Genomic DNA, 25,896 nt, shown 5'->3' on the forward strand with positions numbered 1-25,896 from the left:
ACACACACACACACACACACACACACACACACACATGTCACTATTTTAAATTTTAAAAGTCAGCCATAGATAGCTATGAGCTAATGTTCCAAAGTTGTGGGAGCGAGAGCTTTCTTCTTCCTCCTCCTCTATTTTACAGGATTACTGTCAAACCCAGATCTGAAGGATAAAATAGGGAAAAGTACATTTTAAATGAGCAGTTTTCCTACCTTCCAGATCTGTCAAAAGATTGGCTTGTATGGAACTGTTTATACTTCCCCTCATCTCCATTAAATACATGAAGAAAATTCAGAAACATAATAATTATGCATTCTTAAAACTGCTTTAGTTTTTTTTTTTTTAAGCAATCTAATTCCTTGGCCATACTTAACATAAAGGATTAATTTAAATATTATGCACTAAAATATATTCAGAATTAGGTAAGGTATACATATGAGTGTCTCCAATTTCAGTCAAAATTTCTTTCAACCCTTAAAAACTAAATGAAATTAGGCCCTGGCAGGTTGGCTCAGCGGTAGAGCATTGGCCCAGCATGTGGGTGTCTCGAGTTTGATTCCCAGTCCAGGTACAAAGGAGAAGCAACCATCTCCTTCTCCACCCCTCCCCTTCTTCCTCCCCCTTCTCCCTCTCTTTCTCTTCCTCCCTCACAGCCATGGCTCAATTGGTTTGAGCACATCGTCCCGGGTGCTGAGGATGGCTCCATGGAGCCTCTGCCTCAGGCACTAAAAATAGCTCGGTTGCAAGCATGGCCCAGATGGGCAAAGCATGGGCCCAGATGGGGGTTGCCAGGTGGATCCCAGTCGGGGGACATGTGGGAGTCTGTCTCTCTATCTCCTCTCCTCTCACTTGGAAAAGAAAGAGAAGAAAAAACCTAAATAAAATTAAAACAATCCTAATGAATAAAAAAATAAAGTGATTTCAGGGCCCTCAGGAAAACTCATGATGCTCAGAATTGATCACCAAAAAGCACACACTTACTGTAAAGGAGGAGAAAACTACTCAACTGGTATCAGAACTATAACCCATTAGTACTTACAAGTTTATGACTGGGAGTTAAGTTAGCCTTAGGGGAAAACATTTCTACTTCTTCCTCCCAAAACACACTCTGTGAATTCTAGCCGACACTGTGTCTTCTAGCATAAACCCCATGGAACAACTGTAAACACACTGATTCGGCCTCCCTCTCTCCAAGGGGCTCCAGCACTCAGGAAACAGAGTCTAAATTCCATCTTCCCGGAGCGGGACACTGGAGCCAGAGGACTCCGGGCACCGGCTGCTATATCCTTAGGGCTGGCCCATGAGCCTCCAGAGGGGAAAGGCTTCAACAGCAGCCAGGCAGACAGCAGAAGGGCCACGGGCCAGAACCCAGATCTGCTCCCACGGGGCTCACTCCACCCTCCCTTGCCAGGTTATCAGAGGTCTCTTAGGAGTTTCTGAATGGTGCAAAACTTACATTTCTTCAAATGTGCCATGGGACACTGGAAGCCATAAAAAAAAAAAAAAGGAATAAAATTGTAAAAATTGCCCAGTCAAAACATAAAGCTTCCGCTCTCAAATTTGGTATCTGCTACCCAAGCAAGTCCACAGTTTGTACTTGTTCGCCATTTAGTACGGGGACCATTGCCCAAAACACACGTTACTGGCTTAGACACTGGCTAGGCAGAGAGGGGGTGATGGGGAAAGAGGGCCACTCTTGCGGGCTGAGACACGTGCAGGTACAGGACCTCACTGACATGATGTACTGTATCTCTCAATTACCCAAGGTTCACAGAACCAGAGGCTCATATACACACAATTTTTTAATCACCTTTATATGCAATGGGTAATTATACCAATGGCCCTGGAGTTTAGGCTTGATTAAAAGAAGGACCACTGAATAAAAAGCACATTATGCCGTATTTTTCTTTGACTCACAACGGCCTGATTTCTTTTTCTTTTTTTTTTTTTTTTTTTTTTTTCTTTTTCATTTTTCTGAAGCTGGAAACAGGGAGAGACAGTCAGACAGACTCCCGCATGCGCCCGACCGGGATCCACCCAGCACACCCACCAGGGGCGGTGCTCTGCCCCCCAGGGGGCGATGCTCTGCCCATCCTGGGTGTCGCCATATTACGACCAGAGCCACTCTAGCGCCTGAGGCAGAGGCCACAGAGCCATGCCCAGCGCCCGGGCCATCTTTGCTCCAATGGAGCCTTGGCTGCAGGAGGGGAAGAGAGAGACAGAGAGGAAAGCGCGGCGGAGGGGTGGAGAAGCAAATGGGCGCTTCTCCTATGTGCCCTGGCCGGGAATCGAACCCGGGTCCTCCGCACGCTAGGCCGACGCTCTACCGCTGAGCCAACCGGCCAGGGCTAACGGCCTGATTTCTAACCCTCCCAGGTAAAGGAGGAGTCTTGGCTAAGAGGGGAAGCCGGACGGCAAGGCGTCGGGCTCCAGGACAACCGCAGGCCGAGGTGAGAGCTGGGTCCCAGTCGGTGCCCAACCCAGACAGGGAACCCAGGACCAGGGGACTCCATGGCCAGATCTTCAAGCATTAGCAATGGGCTCAGGCTGTTTCTCCCTCATCAGATTAGATGCTCAGTTCCCCCCAACTCACAGAGGTCGTTCAGCTTCTGCTCAAATGAACTGAATGGCACTGGAGTTCCACCTTCAGAACTTCGATTCCGGAAGATTTCCCATAGTAGGTTTTCTTTATTTATTTATTTTTTTTTTAATTTTTTTTTTTTTTTTTTTCTGAAGCTAGAAACGAGGAGAGACAGCCAGACAGACTCCCGCATGCGCCCGACTGGGATCCACCCGGCACGCCCACCAGGGGCGATGCTCGGCCCACCAGGGGGCGATGCTCTGCCCCTCCAGGGCGTCGCTCTGCAGCGACCAGAGCCACTCCAGTGCCCTGGGCAGAGGCCAAGGAGCCATCCCCAGCGCCCGGGGCCATCCTCGCTCCAATGGAGCCTCGGCTGCAGGAGGGGAAGAGAGAGACAGAGAGGAAGGAGGGGGAGGGAGTGGAGAAGCAAATGGGTGCCTCCCCTATGTGCCCTGGCCGGGAATCGAACCCGGGTCCCCCGCACGCCAGGCCGACGCTCCACTGCTGAGCCAACCGGCCAGGGTCTAAATGACGGTGTTGAGTCCAGCTTCTAAACAAGGCAATAAAATGAAGAGGTCTACCTTTACAAAGGTGTAGTGCACTGTAAAAATGTGTCCCCTGCCAGAAGTGTCTGGCAGCTCTGGGTTTCTGCTTTGAGAAATTTTAATCTCACAATCCAAAACTGCCACCTCTTAAAAAAAAATACTTAAACACCCAAGGCATCAGCTGGTAAAGATCTTTTCTTCAGGTACATTGGTTTTTATGACTCTAACTTCTTAAACTGGGCTAACTCTAAAAATCTGGAGAAATCATGTCATTCAAGTGAAAAAACAGCACAGGAAAGAAAATTTTTTTAAAAACTTGGCAGCAAACTCATGGCTGTTTCCATGGCTGACCTTTATTACTAAATAGTCTTTTAATAACTCACAGAGAGCATTTATTAATAACACTTAACCTGCAGCACCAGCCCTGACCCTCAGGACCCAGTGAAGATGGCACCCCACTTGGTCCCACCGAGGAGGAGACTTTAGAAGCTGAAGGAACAGCCCACACAACTGGCAAATGGCACCGACGGGGCTTGAACCTTGGCGGTCTGGCTCCGGAGTCCGACCTCTTGGCACAGCACGGTGAAACCTGTACTGGCAAATTCAATTTATTGACCCAACTTTCTAGGAAAGATGCCCTCTTACACAGAGAAAACGCCTTCCACCTAACACAATAATCAAATGGCCTTAAAGGGGGGGGAGCCCAAAAAGTAGATGAGGGGAGAGGTGTAAGATAGGGAATTAGAAGTGAGAGAACAAAATATAAACATTTCTACATCAGAAGATTTGACCTTGGGTGGTGGGCATATAATACAATATATAGATGATGTATCATAGACTTGAACACTTATAACTTATATAATTCTATTAATCAATGTCATCCCAATAAATTTAATAAAAAAATTTTAATTAAAACCAAAAAAAATCCCGCAACATCAGTTTTAAGGACCAAAATCTAAGCCAACCCAGTACCTAGAGCCACCTGAGCGGCAGGCTTCTACCCAGCCCGGGGCCTGGGGACATCATAGTTCCAGCAAGTCAAGAGAACCAGCTGGTGAGCTAGCCACCCTTTTCAGCCCAAATCAACCCTCTTCGGGAAATGAGGACAAGGAATCACAAACAGATGGCGAACACTCGAGTTTTCATTTTCAGAATATTAAACTATGGTGATACAATCATTTTATTTAACATACACAGCTTCCTGACAACCAAAGGCATTGGAAAGGGCCTCAAAGGCAGCTGTCCATCAAGTATCAAGAGCTCTTTAGAGGCCTAGCATTATCCCCTTCCACACTGTCCTCTTCCAAATCCGAGTCCCCGGGGGGTGCAGGGTGGGGGAGCTCCTGCCACCCTCACAGGCCACTGTGAGAACCAGGGACAGCAAGGAGCAAAGCCAAAGCCTGCAGACACCACCTGTCTGAAGCCTGGGATCTCCTGTGCTCCCCCACTCCACGGAGAAAACAGGACCCACAGTCTTGAGTTGGAAAACACCCCCCCCCCAGGCAAAAAGCCAAAGACAACATCCATCAGAAGGCAGAGAAATCTGCTCACAGGGCTAGGGGCTGAGGGGGGTTGAGGGGGGTCAAGGGGGGCCGAGGGGGCTGGAGTCAGAGCAGGGACAAAGGATTCCCAAGACAAAGGGGGCAGGGGGGAGGCAGGGGGCAGGAGGAGGAGACTATGAAGAGAAAAAAGAATGGACAGGGGAGAAAGGGGAGACGGGGAAGGAGCAGGGGGAACAGCTGACGAGACAATGGGGAGGGGACAGGAGGAAAAGGAATGGGGAGAACAGGACGAGAGGGGTAAGAGGGAGGTCAGGGAGAGGGAGAGGCGGGAAGGCTGGAGGAGGAGGAGGGGGAGGGGAAAAGCCAAAATGGTAGACAGCTGAGTGCCATTAAATGGTTGCTAGGCTGCTGCCCATATACCCACAAGAATGGTGGCAGATCCGCGAATCCTCAACAAAAGGGGAAGGAAAGATCAGGAAGAACTCGAAAGCAGAGTTCCTGGGATCAAATTCCACAGAAGCATCCTTCCTGGTGTATGTATTCTCTGCAAAGGAGGCCGACATCCTCCGGTAACAAGAACCCAGGATCATCATTCCTTCTCAAAGATGAGACAAGAAGAGTGTATAATCAGCAACATTTCCAGACCGGACAGGTCACGGTCTGCTTAAATATTAGAGACAATAATCATCGCAGCGGCAACAATAGATGGTCAGCCTTAGACAGTGGAACAGCCCACGGCCGTTCCTGCCCTGGCACGTGTACTGTGTGAAGCAGTCACTTTCACTGGCTCATTTTCCAAAAGAGAAAACACCAAGAACTTTAGTTCAATAAAAAAACAATTTGCAAGCAAAAGCTATTTCTTCTCAGGTGACTGTTTCATCGAGAGATATTTTCGCTTAGTGGAAGTCCTGAAAAATAATATCAAAAGTAAAATAATAATCTGAAAAATCACTTATTACACCACCTAAATAAAATAAAGGACAAAAATTATTTGACTACCTCAACAGATCCAGAAAAAGCTCTTGACAAAATTCAACAACCTTTCATCAAGTATTCATCAAACGAGGTAGAACTAAAAGGGAACTTCCTCAACCTGATAAAGAACATTTATGAAAACCCACAGCTCATATCAAACTTAACAGTGAATGACTGAATGTTTCCCCTTGTGATGTCCACTTCTGCCACTCCTATTCAACAGTGTACTAGAGGTTTCAGCCAGAGCAAGTAGGCAAGAAAAATAAATAAATAACACTCAGATGGGAAACGAAGAGGTAAACCTATCTCTATGCCTATGATGATTCTGTATATAGAAAATCCAAGGAACCCACTAAAAAATGATAAGAATAAACAGGTTTAGCAAGGTTGCAGGATACAAGATCAATATACAAAATTGAGATGTATTTCTAAACACATAGTGATAAACATTCCAAAAGTGAAAGTAAAAAAAACTATGTCATTTACAATAGCATCAGAAAGAATAAAGAGAAGTGCAAGACTTGTACATTGAAAACTATAAACACTGTAGAAAGACGTGAAAGAATATCTAAATAAATGAGAAGACATCCCATATGTAAGGATTGGAAGACTTACTATGGTTAAGATGCTAACACTCCCAAAGCTTATCTATAGATTCCACCCAAACCCTATCAAAACCCCAGCTGCCCTTTTTTTTTCCCTAAAATTAACAAGCTAATCTTAAAATTCAAATGGAAATGTAAGGGATCCACAATAGTCAAAATAAACTTGAAAAAGAAAAACAAAGTTGGAGGACTCACATTGTTCGATTTCAAAACTCATGACAAGGCTACAGAAATCAAAAGGTGTATTACTAGTATCAGGATGTACAGGTCAATGAGATAAATATAAGAACTCAGAAATATACCCTTACATTTCTGATCAATTGATTTTCTTTTTTTTTTTTTTTTTCTTTTATTTTTCTGAAGCTGGAAACAGGGAGAGACAGTCAGACAGACTCCCGCATGCGCCCGACCGGGATCCACCCGGCACGCCCACCAGGGGTGACGCTCTGCCCACCAGGGGGCAATGCTCTGCCCATCCTGGGCGTCGCCATATTGCGACCAGAGCCACTCTAGCGCCTGAGGCAGAGGCCACAGAGCCATCCCCAGCGCCCGGGCCATCTTTGCTCCAATGGAGCCTTGGCTGCGGGAGGGGAAGAGAGAGACAGGGAGGAAGGAGAGGGGGAGGGGTGGAGAAGCAGATGGGCGCTTCTCCTGTGTGCCCTGGCTGGGAATCGAACCCGGGACTCCTGCACGCCAGGCCGATGCTCTACCACTGAGCCAACCGGCCAGGGCCGAAAAGTATTTTCAACAAATGGTGCCAGGACAACCAGATAACCACAAGCAAAACAACAAGGTTGGGCTCCTACTTCACACTATACAGAAAAATAAACTGTACATGAATCACAGACCTAAATGTAAGAACTAAAACTATAACACTATGAGAAGAAAACACAAAAATAGATCTTCATGACCTTAAGTTAGACAATGGCTTCTTACACTTATACAAAGAGGAAGTGACCGATAAAAAGTCATACACTGTGATATATGAAAATCACTAGATTAGATGAATTGTAAAGTATGTGAATTATATCTCAAGGCTGTTTAAAAAAAAAAAAAAAAAGACCAAATATCCTTGTATTTGGTCCAGGGAAATCCCGTTCAGGATTCGTAATCCTACTTCAACACCTAGAAGGGGATTATTTGAAAGATTTTTAACTCGCATGCTCTCCAGCGCGTTGTAAACCTCTGCGGAGCTCTGACCTGTCATCTCCCTTCCACTGTGGTCCCCTATTAGATAAAGCAATTGATCCACACCCTTGTCAGGCACGTTGCCGGGGATAGTATTACCTTGTCTTTCACTTTACACGGTCCAACAGCTCTCCCTGCAGCCTCCCTTTGGACCCCCTCTTTGAAACCCAGGACCACCGGCATCTCCAGTACCTCACACCACACACTCTCATCTCAGGAAGGAGAGAGAAGCCTGGGCTCTCTGCAGTGAGGTGCCCTGGACTCGAACCCCTCACCCAGCCAGCTCAGCACCTGGACTCCGCCTCTAGCTGGTTTCCCAAGACCTGCCCCAGAGAGGTAAGCGGGAGGATACCAATCCACGTAAACACTAAGTGTTACCTGTCGCTGCCATTAAGACAGAAGAGGCAGGTGTCAGAGCCCAACTCTAGAGACAGAAGGAGATTATGCAGCTCGCTCTGGCTGTTCCTCTATCAGCTCTTCCACCATAAGCCATACTGCTCCCCTGCTCTGAATGGCCTTGCCCTCTCCCGTGGAGGGGCACCTTTCCTACAGCAGAGCCTTCCCAGACTCCCTGTGCCAAAGGCTCCTAGGATAGTTCTCCGGGCACAGTGGCCTCTTGCTCCCAGTGAGACTTAACATTGGCTTGTGAAATGGCGTTAATATCCGTCTACATGCCCCCCGTCTGTAAACTCCCAGGGGCAGGGGCTGCCTGTCTGCTCACCATCCTCAGCACCCTGCTTGCCATTCATTCAACAGAAACACTGTGCCGGGCACTGTGCCAGGCCCTGAGCACCCCCAGTGAACACCAGAGACGAATTCGGCCCCTGACCTCCAGCAGCCTCAGTTTAACGTAGGGACCGAAAACCAACCCCAGAAACCAGCGAACAAGATCGTTAAAGAAAATGGGCATAGAGCAGGCAAGCCATAAATAAATGTCCAATGCAGAAAAGACAAAGAACCTTAGCTAACTGGTAACCGGGATCCTAAAAACTGTAAAAGCAGCTTCGTTGGAGTGACACAGCAGCACGTCCGCCGCACGGTGTCCCAGCGCTACCTACTGCGCTCTGCCAGGTTCACCGCGAAGGAGCGTCGCCGCTGCGGAGAGACGACGGTGAGAAGGCACTTAAACATACAGCGGCGGCCTGTCGGGGAGTGGGGAGACGCTGCCTCTTATTTTCAGGACCGGAAACATGTCCATTTTCCCCAGTGTGACATGAGTCAGAGCCACCACGGCTATCTCATGACCCGGCTCTGGTGATTAGAACTTGTGATTTTAAAAGGTCCACATGGTGAGAGATACATGCAGAGAGAGGTGGCAGAAGACATCGGCTCTAGGGGACGGGCCCCACTTCCAAATCCGCGCCCTTCCATCAGCCCGGCAGAGGACATGGCGGCTTAAAGCAGCATCGTGAAAACTGACCGGGTTAAGAAGGCAAAGCTCACTGCCGCTCTTCAGTCATTCAGCTGCTACTGACTGAGCACCTATGTGCCAGGCGTGACGGTATGCCTCTACTAATGCTGGGAACGCAGCAAAGAATGGATGTGACAGCCCTGGCCCGTTGGCTCAGTGGTAGAGCGTCAGCCTGGCGTGCAGGAGTCCCGGGTTCGATTCCCGGCCAGGGCACACAGGAGAGGCGCCCATCTGCTTCCCCACCCCTCCCCCTCTCCTTTCTTTCTGTCTCTCTCTTCCCCTCCCGCAGCCAAGGCTCCATTGGAGCAAAGTTGGCCCAGGAGCTGAGGATGGCTCTGTGGCCTCTGCCTCAGGTGCTAGAATGGCTCTGGTTGCAACAGAGCAACGCCCCAGATGGGCAGAGCATCGCCCCTTGGTGGGCGTGCCGGGTGGATCCCGGTTGGGCGCATGCGGGAGTCTGTCTGACTGCTTCCCGGTTTCCAACTTCAGAAAAATACAAAAAAAAAAAAAAAGAATGAATGTGACAGAAACCCCTGCCCTCGTGGAACTTACAATCTGTGGGGAGAAACTGATCTCAACATGCTCCACTCCTGTAATACCCAGGCAGGAACGGCCCCTTGCCTCACGTGCCCAATGCTGGCTCGGAAGTCTGCATGCCCTCCGCTGTCCAACTGAAGCCGCTCACGGATGCTCTTTACCTCCAAGGGGCCAGAGACAAAAATATCAGCAGCGATAGGCCACTGGGGAAAGCTGCTGACACAGAGGGGTTGCCTGGGGTCAGGAAAGGCTTCCTGGGCCAACTTCGGGTCAGACATAAAAGGTGAGCACGAATTAGCCAGGCTCCCAGACAGGCTGTGCAGAGAAGGGGGGAAGGGAGGCAGGGGAGGCTGGACAGCAGCAGGAAGTCCCAGAGGAGGGACAGGCAGCCTGGCCCAGTTAGGGACCTGGAAAAGCTGTGAAGGGCTTTAGCATTAGCAAGGGAAGCTGGGGGGGGGGTGCAGCCTCTTGGGCCCTATAGGGAGCTCCTGAACAGGTTTTAAGCAGGGAAGTGACGGGAGCTGATCTGCACTTTAGAAAGGTCACTTAGCAGTACAGTAAATAGCAGAGCTGCCAAGCCCAGCAGGGCATGCTGGGAGATCTGGGAGGCGGCCGCTCGACTGCTCAGAAGGAGCAAGAGTGATAGACATGGGGAGTCAGGCAAAGGTCCAAGTTCCTGCCTGGGCAGCGGGGAGCAGGAGCGCCCCCCATGTGACGAGGCTCCGAGACAGACCCTGTCTCTGGTGGGAGGAGGGCGGGAGAGGGGCCGCAACGACCGCTGGTGCTGGTGCTGGTGCTGATGCTGGTGCTGGTGCTGGTGCTGGTGCTGGGGCTGGGGCTGGGGCTGGGGCTGGTGGGGAGCGGGCAGAGTCTGTGCGCCTGATGGTGGCGCAGTGCTGTGGGCAGGCAGCAGGTAACGGGTCCAGAGCTCAAGAGATAAGGCTTGGCCCTGGCTGGTTGGCTCAGTGGTAGAGCGTCGGCCTGGCGTGCGGGGGACCCGGGTTCGATTCCCGGCCAGGGCACACAGGAGAAGCGCCCATTTGCTTCTCCACCCCCCCTCCTTCCTCTCTGTCTCTCTCTTCCCCTCCCGCAGCCAAGGCTACATTGGAGCAAAGATGGCCCGGGCGCTGGGGATGGCTCCTTGGCCTCTGCCCCAGGCGCTAGAGTGGCTCTGGTCGCGGCAGAGCGACGCCCCGGAGGGGCAGAGCATCGCCCCCTGGTGGGCAGAGTGTCGCCCCTGGTGGGCGTGCCGGGTGGATCCCGGTCGGGCGCATGCGGGAGTCTGTCAGACTGTCTCTCCCCGTTTCCAGCTTCAGAAAAATACAAAAAAAAAAAAAAAGAGATAAGGCTTGGATAGAGACGGCAACTGAGGCCACAGGCATGGTGGCCTCCAGAGGGCAAGGCCAGGGGCTCACCTGAGGTGCCACATCCCGAGGACATCACCATTCAGAGGCCTACCTGCGCGCAGAGGAGCCTTCGGCCTGCGAGGTGAGGAGCTGGGGGAGGAGGTGGGAAACCTGGAGGGCGTGGCTTCCCAGAAGCCAAGGGAAGGGATGTTTCAAGATGGAAAGGACACGAGTCATACAGGCCGTGCTGGCAAAGGTCAAGAAGGCCATGAGCAGAAGGCGTGCCCTGGACTTAGCACCAGACGCGCTGCGCCGTGGGTGCTGGAATGACGGGTGCAGGTGCCTGATGGTGGCAGGGCCAGGGACACGGGCGGAGGATGTTTCCACGACCCTGGCAGGGGCGAGGGAGGGGCTACGGCTGGGAGGGAGGCGTGAGGTCTAGGAAGACTGGACAGAACTGGGCGTGTTAGTGGACGGTGGCCTGGAGTCCACAGATAGGCTGCGGCTGAAGAGACAGAGGAAGGACTGAAGGACCCAGAACCGCTCGCTCCCAAGTGGGTGGGAGAGGTCAGAATCCAACAGGATGAGCACACAAGCCTCAGGCAGGAAGAGGACCCCCTTCACTGACAGGAAGGGGACACAAGAAAGGCGTGCAACGCTGGACAGGGGGGTGGGGAGGCAGCAAGTCGGCGCTCCCCCCCCACACACACACACCCGTCCAGAGTACCTAGAGGGAAGGGGTGAGGTGTTTGAGAAAGACATGGGGCGGTTAGAACAGTCACTGTGGCAAAAGGCAGAGCACAAGGACCACTGGGCAGGCCAGCTGAAACTGCATTACAGGGTCACCGCGCTGGGTGACCGGCGATTATACAATTCCTCCAGCAGCCCTCGGAAGGCAGGGGCAAAGTTCTGCCAGGTAGCGCACAACAGTGCTCAGTCAGTGGCGACAGGCAGAGTGGAGGGGGGAGAAGCCAGGAACCCGGATGGGGCAGGGAATGTGCCCCAAGCGCCAGCCGGCAGGGCTGCCGTTCGGGGAGCAGCGGGTTATGCTTAGGGTTTCAGAGGCGGAACAGGTAACTCCAGGAAATGACACAGTCCGGGCTGTAATCAGGGCGCTGGGGTCGAAGCAGGGCGGAGAGGCCACCACTGAGGAGGAGATGGTCAAGGTACCGGACAAGTCCTCAGAATCCAGAATGACACAGAAGTAGGACGGGGGAAAGACAGCCTCGAGCGAAATGCCTGGGTCTTCCATGATGGAGGCCGAGAGCTTGGGAGGAAAAAGACGAAGGGGAGGATGAATAACAAACTGTCTCCAGCCCCAAAGGAATGTCACTCAGAGGCCGCCTTCTCGCAGTTATCAAGTAAGAGCCAGGCACACCTGTCCATGCATCACCTACTGAACCCCCACAATCAGACCACACAGTCTTATTCTACAGCTGGGAAAATCCGAGGCTCATGGCTAAGAACTTTCCCCACATCACACAGCCCAAAAATACACTGGACCCAAACCTTGAGCCTGACCAGGCGGTGGCGCAGTGGATAGAGCGTTGAACTGGGATGCGGAGGACCCAGGTTCAAGACCCCAAGGTCGCCAGCTTGAGCGCAGGCTCATCTGGTTTGAGCAAAAGCTCACCAGCTTGGACCCAAGGTCGCTGGCTCGAGCAAGGGGTCTGCTGCAGCCCCACGGTCAAGGCACATATGAGAAAGCAATCAATGAACAACTAAGGTGTCGCAACACGCAACGAAAAATAAATGATTGATGCTTCTCATCTCTCCGTTCCTGTCTGTCTGTCCCTCTCTTTGACTCTCTCTCTCTCTCTGTCTCTGTAAAAAACAAACAAACAAAAAAACAAAAAAACAAAACTTGAGGTTCAGGCTTCCAAACAGCGAACCGCTCGGCCCCAGCACAGGCACAGACAGGGCAGATTGCATTATTTATGCCCCAGTAATCACTTGTCCCCATGTAAGGGCTCTCTAATTGCACCTCACACTATCTCCAAGGGGGAGGGGTCAGGGTCAGAGGCCACCCGCTGCTGGCTAACAAGCTACGCCACCCTCCTGAATGCCTTACTGTACCGGCTGAGATGGAGACGGAGTAATTACCCAGAGCCCATTAAAAAGAGCCTGAAATGTGATATGCTAATAGTTCCAGAACAAACACACAGATGCATCAGTCGTTAAGGAAATGGGGAGCCCAGAATTTACATTTCTGAAAGAGCTGACTTGATCCCAGTCAGCAGGAAAAATCCCTTCCTTCCTACATTTCCAAACAAAGCAGCCAGTGTTATAATCCCAATGACAATGGAGCTTCATTTTAAGGACAGGGACCTACCAGGCTTGTTTCAGAAAGTTCAAAAATATTGGTGTCTCACAGTCCTGGGGTCATTAAAAAAAAATAAGTGAGAAAACAAAATAGTATTATAGGCCTGTTGCCAACATTAATAAGTGAAATAGCCATCAGCTTTAATTTAGTTCTTAATAATCTGGTGTTTATTTATTCGGATGCCAATAAGACACGGTGGAAAGCCCAGAAAAGTCTGGAGGTCGGGAAGAAGTCTTTTCAGGTGGACACACTCTAGGTCAGTTGGAGCTGTAGCCTGGAGCTTATCGTCATCCTTGGCAAGACTCACCTGGCCATACATGGCCCGGGGCGATGGCCACCCTTCTATGTGGCACACACTGGGACCACCAGCCCTGTGCCCACTGCCCGGAGAGCAACAGCACATTCCGGAACAACCAGACATGCCCCGGCCGCCCTCACTTACTGCAATCCCAGAACAAGCCCGGCTCCCGTGTCGATGACCCTCACCACAGTCTACCAGAAACAGCACGGCTTTCCGTCCTCGTGCGCTCTGAGCGCTCTGAATTCTGAGGCTGCGCCCTCCTGAGTCTTTCCTGATAACCTCAGCCACTGACTCAGTTGGAGCCTCAGCAAGCACATGCCGCTCCAGGGAACCGGCTACATTCCTGACTCGGTTTCTCCAGCGTGCGGGTGGGGGAGCCCCAGGCCTTCGCTCGCCGCTCAGCTCCGGGGTTCTCCCCCTGACACATCCTGCAGGGAGGAGAGGAATCTCCGATTGCTGAGATGAGCAAGAGTGAGAATGATTTACCTTGGACCTACTGTTCACCCTTTCATCATCTCTCTGGTTCCTGAAATTCTGGTCCTCACGGTGGTGGGGGGGGACAGCATCACCCATGTGGAGAGGAAACTGGGAACTGTACCTCAGACAAACCCACTCTGATTCCTAAGGGAAGCATTTTCAAAATCGTACATTTCAAATAGGGCACTGGATCCTGACACCGGCCACGCAAACCCACCACATACACTGAGAAAATGCGACCATATCCCTTTAAGAATCTTTGGGAATGCCTCTGTTTTGAAAACTCCCATCGCTGGGGTTAACCATCAGCGGTTGTTATTGATGCTGTGCTCTGAGGCACACTGTCCTCTTCCTCCCTGCAAGCGGGTCAGTGGCGACTTCCTGCTCCCGGACTGGGGATGGAGTTTGAGGTTCACCTTCTCCCTTCTGCCAGGAAGGGTCATTTCTCAGCTAGAAAACAGCATCTGGTCCCTCCCACCACTCAGCGCTTGAGATGAATGACCACGCCTCCACTCTTTCTTTGGTACAGACAGAACTTTACCCCAAGCAGACAGTCCCGGCTAACTACTTGACCAACAAGTTACACCTAAAGGTTTTAAACACAAGTTTTTTTAATTCTGTGAATGCTTTCTGGTGTTAAAAATTCCATTAAGAATGTATGTAAGATCTCAGTCATCTAAATCCTTCTTTGTCCCACTCCTCAACCATGGCCAGGTGCCCTGAGCCTCTACCCAGCACACCTCACCCCCTCCTGCTGGCTGTGGGCTGCCAGCTCTCCCCTACTCTCACTCCCAGACCCTGGGGCTTCCGTACCCTGGGGCTTCCGTACCCTGGGGCTCCCGGACCCTGGGGCTTCCGGACCCTGGGGCTCCCGGACCCTGGGGCTCCCGGACCCTGGGGCTCCCGGACCCTGGGGCTTCCGGACCCTGGGGCTCCCATACCCTGGGGCTTCCGAACCCTGGGGCTCCTGGACCCTGGGGCTCCCATACCCTGGGGCTCCAGACCCTGGGGCTCCCGGACCCTGGGGCTTCCAGACCCTGGGGCTCCCGGACCCTGGGGCTCCCAGACCCTGGGTATCGGGCAGCATCTGGAGGATCCGTGAAAAAAGTAAATCAATCCCAGTCCCCCCGACCCCCTGCTCAGAATCCTCCAGCGTTTCCCTTCCAATCGTACTCAGATGCAGGCCTGCCCTGAACATCCCCCCTCATCCGAGGCCGTTTCTCCAGGGACTCCCTGCACTCTAGCCGTGCTAGCCTCTGAGAGAGGTCACCACGCATGCTGCTTGCTTTGGGCTAGCACGCCCTGCCTCCCTGTTTCCCCGAGTTCACCATGCCCACCACCAGGATTAGATGTCTGAGCACCCACAGCCTCCCTAACGGGCCCTTGCAGCTACCCCCTCCCCCATCTGTCACCCCTCATCACTCCCTGGCATTACTTCCTACATCTGTTGCTTGCTGTTCTGTGTCTCTCTCTCCTGCCCCCAGACCTGGACAGTCTAGTTTACTCTCGTTAATGGGATGCCGGGCCCAGGGAAGCCACTCAGCACGTACTTAGCAATGGTTCTAAATAGATCTCCAGCTCCCTATTCTGCCAAGAATGCCCTGACTCCCACCACAGGTGACTCTCACCTGCAGAAGACCTTTGAAATCAGAACCAGCCATGTTTCTGGAACAAGCATGGAGCCACTCAGCACACACGCTGGGATGTGGCACATACATGTATTGACCCACAGCCCAGAGCTCCGGCCCCCCGCGCCCGCCAGCTGGGACTGCCGCTGTGAGGAAGGCTTCCTACTCAATCGTGTCCCTGCTTGGGGTACAGTAGTCAGGGAGATGGAAAAGGCCATCCCTGCTCTTCTTCCCCAGTCTCTGAATCAGCAGAGAAATCAATGTGAGTAATTAGTGGCCCAATTCAGTATCTCTCTTCTCGGACTGATCTCACTCTACTTTGGCTTTTGGACTTTTTGAAACTCCTTTTTACAACTAAATAATGTCTAAAACCCAAAAGAGAGGTTTTTTTTCCTAAAATACTTATATTTACTTTCCTTGGAAGAAAAATGCCCGATTATAGAAGCTTTTCTTAAAACTACTTCTGACAGGTGTAGCCGTTATTAGAGTAAGAAACGACAGTAGTGTACGCATTATTTTTAATAAAAATATAATTTTGTGTGACGGGTACAAATGTAATGTGAACGTATAAAAATGTCAGCACTTTGCAATAAACGGTAGGAAAAGTCTATAATGAAACCCGCCTTACTCGGAGCTTTAAACCCTATTCATGGAGGTCATATCCCATACCAGCACATTTCCCACAGAAATTCAGTCCCCCAGAACAACGAAGTCAATCTGACACTGACTGTACTTTGTGACTGCAAGCGGAGACGTGGGTTACTATGGAAATGAGGGTATGGGAAAGGGCCACACGGAAGCTTCCTGATAAAAGCTGGTCAGTGAGATCCAGGACCACAGTGGCCGGAGGGATCATCAGCCAAACCAATACCACACAAACCATGTGTAAAAATAAACAAAAACTCCCGGTGCTCCGGGCTGGCTCGGCGGTCCACTGGGGTCACAGTGGCCTGAAGGCCATATAAGTGAACTGTGCCACTGAAAACAGGCACTTGCCCAGAACAATCTCCAGCGTGGGGTCACCCTCGGACTTACCTGCACTCCTCCTTAGGTTGTCTGTGCAACGCCGAGGTTCGCTGTTAACCCCAAATGGGCAGAGACTGTCTTCATGTCCCCCTATGTCCTTTTCTAGTTCCACGCGGGGTTAAACAACAAGGGCCTCAAAGGAGAAAAAAAGGAAGTGAGGGAGGGAGGGAGGGAGGGAGGGACAGAGGGGTTGAGCAGAACACAGAAATAGAAAGAGGAGAGAGACAGAGAGAAAAACAGAGAAGAGAAAGAAGAGAGACCAAGATAGAGGGGAAAGGGGACACAGAGAAAACAGGCAGAAAAAGAGAGAGAGAGAATGACACAGAACAGCACAGAGAGAGAAAGAAAAGGAAAAAAAAAAAAAAAGTTCATGGGAAAAAAGTAGTGATGTGCTTCATGGAAAAGCTATTTGTTACCGAGTGGCTCTTTTTCCATGTACACTGTATTAGGCCATATGTGGGAAGTGAACAAGGCTGGAGCTCTGCCTAAGAACATCTGCCGAGGACTTGAACAGCCCTAATAATAGCACAGCTGGTGTCCCCAGCCTAATGAGCTCACCACCCATGTGACCACTCCTTCTCCAGCAGCTCCTCATGGAGAGGAGGCGCCAGCAGCCGGGCCAGTCCCCGCCCCCTGCCCGCCCCATACGCAGGCTTCATTTCCTCCGCTGCCTTCCTTCCCCCCTTCCTTACAGCCCCCCCCCCCACCCCTGTTCCTGAGCTAAGTCACTCTGATTCAGTAGCTTTGAATAGATACATTCTTAACATGAAAGGCAAATGTCAGAAATAAAATACGGGGGCATCACTACAGATGGTCCAGACATTACCAGAAGCATCGTCATGCCAATGCATTCAACAGCTTCCATGAAATGAACAAACTCCTTGAAAGGTACAACTTCCCAAAACCGAGCACAAACAAAAGAAAAAGATCTCAACAGCCCAATATCTATCAAAGAAATGGAACTGCTTTTGAAAATCCACATGCAACGGAAGGCCAGAACGCCACCAAGTACGACCTGCTGGGCGAGGTACAGGGCACAGGCCCCTGCAGGAGTCCCCGTGACTCACTGTCTGGGGAGGATTGTCTCTGACAAGGAGGCTGTCAGCCAGGCTCGACTTCCCCCCCTGACGGCTGCCTGTTGCTAGGAGAAAGCCATGCACAGCAGAATTAGAAAGGGGCGGGGGATGTGAACAAAGAAGTGGGGTTTACAAAGTTGGGAAGTTTTAACCCTTTCTGGTAGAATTGTTTTGAAACTTATTCCCATCGCTGTACACTTTTAAAAGCCCCCCTAGCTCGTAAAGAAACGGCACCTTAGCATCGGTAAGGGGAAGGATTTCAGTTCTAAGGGGCTTCCCCCGCGGAAAGTGATGGAGAAGAGACTCCAGTGAGCATTGATCCCGTATCCATGGCAATTAGAAGAGGAGCTGAAAAATCTGGGATTTCTCTTTCAGTCCAGGCAACACATCCTGACCACGAGGAAGCGGCAAATGGACATGACACATGGGCTTGCTTATGCACCAGAAAAAGAAGACAAAGGAGGCCGCATTTCAAAAATCACGCCGGGCAACATGGCTACGTGTTGGTAAGCATGCAAGTACCCAGTCTAGGAAATTGCTGGGTTCCATCCCTGCCTACCAGCTAATTACAGCAGTAGCAATCGTATGAGTCCTAAAAGGTGGGCAATCATTAACTTTTTATTTTTAACGCTAAACACAATTACACAGCAAAGACAATGTTTTTATACCTTATTAGTACAGTGATTAAGTTTCCTAAGCCTTGACAGTTTCCTGTTGTAACAACAATGCCACTCCGGTGGTAAGTTAGGCAAACTCCACTGCAGAAATCACAAAAACTAAAAGAACACTCACAGTATTTTAATAGGACTCCTAAGTACTTTCACACAGTGTTCCCTTTTGTTGGGATGTTTCATATACTGAGCAGAATCCCTTCCAAGGCACCACATAGGCGTTCCCCCCATTCACCAAGCGCTAAAAGCACAAATGTGGTCAATTTCTGTTTCCGTCCTCATCAACCTTGTCCTTTCGCTTTCACTCTTGTTAGACCAGTGAATGGTTCTCAGGTCCCCCTGGCTCCATCTCTTGACAGGTCACGCTGGAGCCCGGAGCAAAAGGGAAATTCAGTAGTACCAGTCCTGTCCTTTTAAAAATGTTTTAATAGTTTCTTCTTCATACATGTTTGCATTAGATTTTCAAAATATTGCACTAAAATATTTGTCTTTTTTTTTTCTTTTTTTTTTTTCCAAAGTTGGAAACAGGGAGGCAGTCAGACAGACTCCCGCATGCGCCCGACCGGGATCCACCCGGCATACCCACCAAGAGGCGATGCTCTGCCCATCTTGGGGCGTTGCTCTGCCGCAATCAGAGCCATTCTAGCACCTGAGGCAGAGGCCACAGAGCCGTCCTCAGCGCCCAGGCAAACTTGGCTCCAGTGGAGCATTGGCTGTGGGAGGGGAAGAGAGAGACAGAGAGGAAGGATTGGGGGAGGGTTGGAGAAGCAGATGGGCGCTTCTCCTGTGTGCCCTGGCCGGGAATCGAACCCAGGACTCCTGCACGCCAGGCCAACGCTCCACCACTGAGCCAACCAGCCAGGGCCTAAAATATTTATCTTGATTACTTACATTGGCAATAGTTCTTCCCGCTCCTCCCTTTAAATTTTGTACCTTAGACAAATGCCTCAGTCACCTCACCCTCGTCCCAGGTCTGGCTCACAACAGTAACAATACACCCTAGTGAACCAATAAATAAATCAATAAATAAACATCAGACTTCATTAACTACCCAAAAGGCAGAACAAGAGCTTCCCAAAAAATCATCTAAGGGGGAGAAGGGGATGAAAACCACAAACTGGAGCACAATTAAATTCTGTGCAACAAATATTTTATATCATGTTGCATTATAATCTAATAGTTACCAAATTAACTAGAACCTTCTAGAACCTTCTATTATCTATTCATTTTTACTTCCCCATAGACCTTGCATGGTCAATGCCCCATCATTGGTAACCACTGCTATTCTGCTGCTTATAACAGGAGAGTTTTGTCTGTTTTGAGCTTCCTGGAAATAGAATCATACAGTCTACACTTTCGCGTCTGGCTTCTTTTGCTCATCATTTTGTCTGTAACTTTCATCCATTTTTTCGCACGTATTAGTATTCTATTCCGTCTCATTGCTGAGTAGCATGCCCTTGTGTGGGCATATGATAATTGGTTTATACAGCCTCCAGTTAATGGACCTTTAAGGGTTTTTTTTCCAGTTTCGGGTTATATATAAGTAGAGTTAGTTGAGTGGAAGCCCAAGAGTGAATCACTAGGTCCTAACATATATGTCCAGCTTTAGTAAATGTTGCTCATTTTCCACGCAGTTGGTCTTCTCTGTATGTGGTGGGTGAGGCTTCCAGTTGTTCCACATCCACATCCTTGCCAAAAGCTGGTATTGTTAGTCTTATTTTACCCATTCTGACGGGGCTGCAGAGGTATCTTTGCTAAACCAGGCAATTTTGAATTCCCCTCAATTTTACCATGAGTCTGTAACTCTGCTGATACACGCTGGGAAACCTCAAGCGAGATGTATAAGAATCACAAGAAAGTACAGTAAAATCTCTAATTCTGAGCTCATTCATTTCAGGAGTAACAGGATATGGACACCCTGAGCCAAGCACACATGAGACGTGGCAAAGGAAACCTATGATGTTCATGAACACTGCAGATTCATATAGTCAAGACATTACTACAAGATGTTTACAAAGCTAAGCCAGTTTTTCTTCTGAACCATGGAAAACCGAGCATCAACTACAAATATGTGCACACCTACTATGGAAGGCAGCTATGCTCACCACTATACCACCAACGCCCACTGCTGCACACCTACTATGTGTAAACAAACCCAAAGAACATTTTAGCCCTTATCTTACTTGGCCCCTGGCAGCAGAGTGACCCTATGAGCCCCGCCCTTCACCACAAGAACACTCTCTCCCCCTAAACATCTGGTCTCCTTCTGGTCACACTCCGGCCAGCCCTCTGTGCATTCTTCTACACGTGATATCTCTACCGTCCGCAGGTGTGCACCCCAAACCCTTACCTCACCACGCTCGGATCTCTCTCCCAAGCATCAGGCCCAGGGGGCCCACTGCCTTAAACATAAGCCTCCACTTGGAAATTTCACAAGCACATTCAAACTCAGCACCTTCAAGACTGGCTCCTCCAGGGGCTCCGAGGCCCCTGCACAACCGAGTTACGTTAACCCAACCTGGAAACCGCAGCCTCATCCCTGGCTCCGCTCCTCCCCACCTTCCCACCATCTCTTCAAAGAGCAAGCCTTATCTCCTCGACTTCGCTCAAAGGAGCCCACTCCTTCCTATCCACAGAATCACTTGCTACCCCAGCTGAAGTCGCCACGCTCTCCCGCCTGCCACTGCAGGTGTCGGTCATCCTGCAGGTGGATGAGAGTTGGACGACACGGCTGGGGCACAAGGTGAAACCAGCCCTGGCTCCTAATGACACCCCTGCCTGCCACGGGCCTTATTTAGAAACTCTACAAACTGCATCTTTTTTCCACTCTAGTGACCAAATGTACATGTCACTTCTGGTCCGTAAGGAAACTTCTCAGACTTGATTACACTGATCATTCTCTGGCCAGCTGCCAGTTGCCAAACAGAGGAGTCCGTATACCATACAGAATAAAAGTCTGATGATGAGATAACCAGACTGCCAGGTGTATTTATTTTCTTTATCCCCTTTCATATGAGTATCATTTCTCTTCCAGTATCAGGAGACAGGCCAGCTGAAAGTTTTTCAGGCAACATTCAGTAATGGCTATGGCATACTTCTTGTACTTGTAATTTCTCTTTTAACAATATAACTATTTACCTACCTTCCAAACACAACACAGACACACCTACGGCATCAGTCAACATTTTAGTCTATTTTCCCAATGATTATACTGTCACACCTTTTATCTGCTGTTGAAGCAGTAAGACTATTCTATTCTGCTTGCTTTCCCAAATAGAAAGATATTTTCTCCAATATTTAACACCAAACACTTCTTCCACAACAAACCTTGGAAATGCCTTGGCACTTGTGTTCAAACATCAAGTCCAAAGGGATTTCTCTAATGTTCTGGAATACTTGCAGAGTTAACCCTTTCTCCTCAAAGCCAAAGGAGGAAAGGTGGCTGTCAGGTGAGCAAAAATCATAGCCCAGCCCTGGCCGGTTGGCTCAGCGGTAGAGCATCGGCCTAGCGTGCGGAGGACCCGGGTTCGATTCCCGGCCAGGGCACACAGGAGAAGCGCCCATTTGCTTCTCCACCCCTCCGCCGCGCTTTCCTCTCTGTCTCTCTCTTCCCCTCCCGCAGCCAAGGCTCCATTGGAGCAAAGATGGCCCGGGCGCTGGGGATGGCTCTGTGGCCTCTGCCTCAGGCGCTAGAGTGGCTCTGGTCGCAATATGGCGACCCCCAGGATGGGCAGAGCATCGCCCCCTGGTGGGCAGAGCGTCGCCCCTGGTGGGCGTGCCGGGTGGATCCCGGTTGGGCGCATGCGGGAGTCTGTCTGACTGTCTCTCCCTGTTTCCAGCTTCAGAAAAATGAAAAAAAAAAAAAAAATTAAAAAAAAAAAAATCATAGCCCACATCACTGCTGCACGGGGAATATTTCTCTTAGCATCATAAAAATGAAGGCACGGTGCAGAAAATGAGCTCTGACGTTATCTGCAAATGAATGGACCATAAGGAATTTGATAACAACAATAATAAAGCCTAACACAAATGCTCATTCTGGGCCAAGCACACATATTAGTTCATGTACTCCTCATAGTAACCATGAGCTTATGATAACATAAGCTGATGATTCAGGAACCGGTTGTCATAAACAGGAGTTCTTTACACGGTTCAAAACTGACCAACCACCCATCTTAAAGGGGAAAAAAAGGGAACATGGCCTCAAACTCAATAGTGTGCTACACTTTATTCAGACAGATTGTTATGGAGGTCTGTATGGAGGCATTTTAACGAATGAATGAAAAGAAGGCTGCACTCCACTCGGGTACGTGAAACAGAACTGTGCAATCCCCGTGGCAGTATGCATTTTATTTCAAATATATCCCAGGTGCAAAGGTTGAAATGAAACACCCACCATCTGGATGACAATCTTTTCTTCTTGACTATAAAAGCCAGTAAACCGCCTGACCAGGCGGTGGCGCAGTGGATAGAGTGTCGGACTGGGATGCGGAGGACCCAGGTTCGAGACTCCGAGGTCACCAGCTTGAGCGTGGGCTCATCTGGTTTGAGCAAAAAGCTCACCAGCTTGGACCCAAGGTCACTGGTTCGAGCAAGGGGTCATTCGGTCTGCTGAAGGCCCGCGGTCAAGGCACATATGAGAAAGCAATCAATGAACTAAGGTGTTCCAACGAAAAACTGATGATTGATGCTTCTCATTTCTCTCCATTCCTGTCTGTCTGTCCCTATCTATCCCTCTTTCTGACTCTCTCTCTCTGTCCCTGTAAAAAAAAAAAAAGCCAGTAAACCAACTCTGTGTCAGAGGAAACCCTCCCAGACACAGCCCCAGTGAATCATCCCTCTAACTGCTCGCTTTCCTGCTCCCCACCTTTTCTCTAAATCACTGCACTGCTATTCCTGAGTCATAGGTTTGGTTTTTGTCTGTTTGGTGTTTTCAATCCCTTGGCACAAAGCTTACCAATTCCAACTTTGCAACATAACAACAATCTACCTGTGTCTTTAAAGTAAACCTCCCAATTTTCCTCCCAGGTTTGAAACTCTACAAGGCCGGCAAGGCCCATATCTTTGGGTCTGTGAGTTTTAGGTCTTTTGTGTTTTAGGGTCTCTTGTTTAAGGTCTTTCCTTCCATTCTTCCCTCTCTTTTTATTTTGAGGACTCAAAAAGATAACAATAGAAAGGCAAACCAGTAAGACAAGACATTATTACATTTTCTGAGTCTGAATGCAGGGTTCTAATAAGTTTGGTTTTCTTGTTGCATCTTGACTTTGAGCGGGGGGTGTTCAGAGCTAGAATGTCTGTGGGTCTAACCAGCTCCCTCCCAGGCGCCCTGAGGCTGCAGGCCCCCTACCACATGTTGAGTAGGGAGATCTTTCCATAACAGCAGGGACCAAAAAATCAAACATCAACAATGCGGATGCCCCTCTCTGAGCCTTCCCCGTCTTCCCACAGCCATTCTCCACCCAGACCATGGCCACCTGGGTCCACCACGGACCTGGACCCTCAGTGAGTGCCTTTGGCACAAACAGCCCAGCCATCTGCAGTCACTCACTCCCGGCCTTTCTCATCACACTGGACAGCAGATGCTCCTGGAGGTCAAAGAAATGTTTCCTCCCCACTCCCGGGAAGCTTCCCAGCGGGCCTCGGACACACAGAAACTCAGGGGCGGCTTCTGCACTCACTGCTCACCTGCTCCTCCTGGTTCCAAATCAATGAGTCAATAATACAAGTGAAGCCAAACCACTTCCAACATCCTAGGGGGGTCATTTTATGTTACTGACTACATCCCCAAACTGGAAATGATTTGATAAGGCCACGATCGTACTTCCTCTACTTGTTGCAAAACATAAAAATCCTGAGAGCTCGCAGAATGCTGCCATCAGAGAAAACCCAGGCCCGCGGCGCCGGCTACTGACGGTGCGGTACGGCCTGGAAGGACTTCTTTTTTTTTTTTTTTTTTTATATATATATATTTTTCTGAAGCTGGAAACGGGGAGAGACAGTCAGACAGACTCCCGCATGCGCCCGACTGGGATCCACCCGGCACGCCCACCAGGGGCGATGCTCTGCCCACCAGGGGGCGATGCTCTGCCCCTCTGGGGTATCGCTCTGCCGCGACCAGAGCCACTCTAGCGCCTGGGGCAGAGGCCAAGGAGCCATCCCCAGCGCCCGGGCCATCTTTGCTCCAATGGAGCCTTGGCTGCGGGAGGGGAAGAGAGAGACAGAGAGGAAGGAGGGGGGGTGGAGAAGCAAATGGGCGCTTCTCCTATGTGCCCTGGCCGGGAATCGAACCTAGGTCCCCCGCACGCCAGGCCGACGCTCTACTGCTGAGCCAACCGGCCAGGGCCTGTAAGGACTTCTTGATCTTACTAAGACCAGAGGGACTGACGGAGAACTTCTAAAATCCTACAGTTCTCCATATGCATGGATGTTTTTTTTCTTGTCTCTCCAAACCCTGAGAAAGAAGAAAAATAAAATCTCATATCCCTATTCTAATTAACATCCATGTTAGGTAACATAAATCAACTTGATGTATGAAATCGAATGTAGGATTTACTCACAGCTAATCTGTGTGAACGCAAGTCTGGAGACAGTGGCCTTTTAAAATCAACATAATCATGCCATCTAGTAAGGACATCTAGTCATGAAGGAGGCGTGCAGGGAAGAGTGGGGTGCTCTGAGTCCAGCCAGTTCATCCACGTGCTCGTGGTTCTTTTCAACTAATTCTTGGGGGGGGAGAAAAAGATTTCAAAGTCCCCAGAATACCCGCAGTATGGTCTTCCTTACCGTTCAAGCCCAGATCATTTATATTCTGGCAGTTCTTTCATTTACTGATACGCTCAGTTCCCATCAGTACCGGGACAGCCTTTCCAGATGTCGGTACAAAAGCCATTTCCTCTAGGAAGGAGATTACCTCCTGCTTTTTAAAATGCCCTAGTATTTCATAAAGTCTAGAACTAGAAGCAACCCTAGAAATCATCCAGCTCCAAGATTTTCCAACTGGGGGGGACACCTACTTATGCTGGGGGAGCCCCCAAAGCCCCATGGAAAATAAGATGCATCTCTGGGTACCTTCTGACACAAGACAGCCATTTAAATTGTTTTTATTTGAAAACGAGATGACTCCTGTGTTCTTGTCTTCAGCGAAGGAGTCAGTGAACTAACACTGAAAGGAGCTAGAAACTTCAGGCTGAGCCCCCACACCCCTCCCCAGGGTTCCTATGGGACAAGCTTAAGGGGCATCAGTATAATCCACTTCACGGCTTGAGACATGGAGGCCAAAAGACTCTCAGTGCTGTGCGTGGCCTCCTGAGAAGTCACTATTTACGAGTCTTCACCAAAGAGATGTACAGCTTCTCAGAAAAGCTCGGCCCTACCCAGGTGAGGCTGGGAGCAGCCCTTCTTAGAATACTGGACACGCCTGACCAGGCGGTGGCGCAGTGGATAGAGTGTCGGACTGGGATGCGGAAGACCCGGGTTCGAGATCCCGAGGTCGCCAGCTTGAGCGCAGGCTCATCTGGTTTGAGCAAAGCTCACCAGCTTGAGCCCAAGATCACTGGCTCGAGCAAGGGGTCACTCGGTCTGCTGAAGGCCCGTGGTCAAGGCACATATGAGAAAGCAATCAATGAACAACTAAGGTGTTGCAACGCGCAATGAAAAACTAATGATTGATGCTTCTCATCTCTCTGTTCCTGTCTGTCTGTCCCTGTC

This window comes from Saccopteryx leptura, chromosome 10 (genome assembly GCF_036850995.1).
Source record: "Saccopteryx leptura isolate mSacLep1 chromosome 10, mSacLep1_pri_phased_curated, whole genome shotgun sequence".
Taxonomy (NCBI): Eukaryota; Metazoa; Chordata; class Mammalia; order Chiroptera; family Emballonuridae; genus Saccopteryx; species Saccopteryx leptura.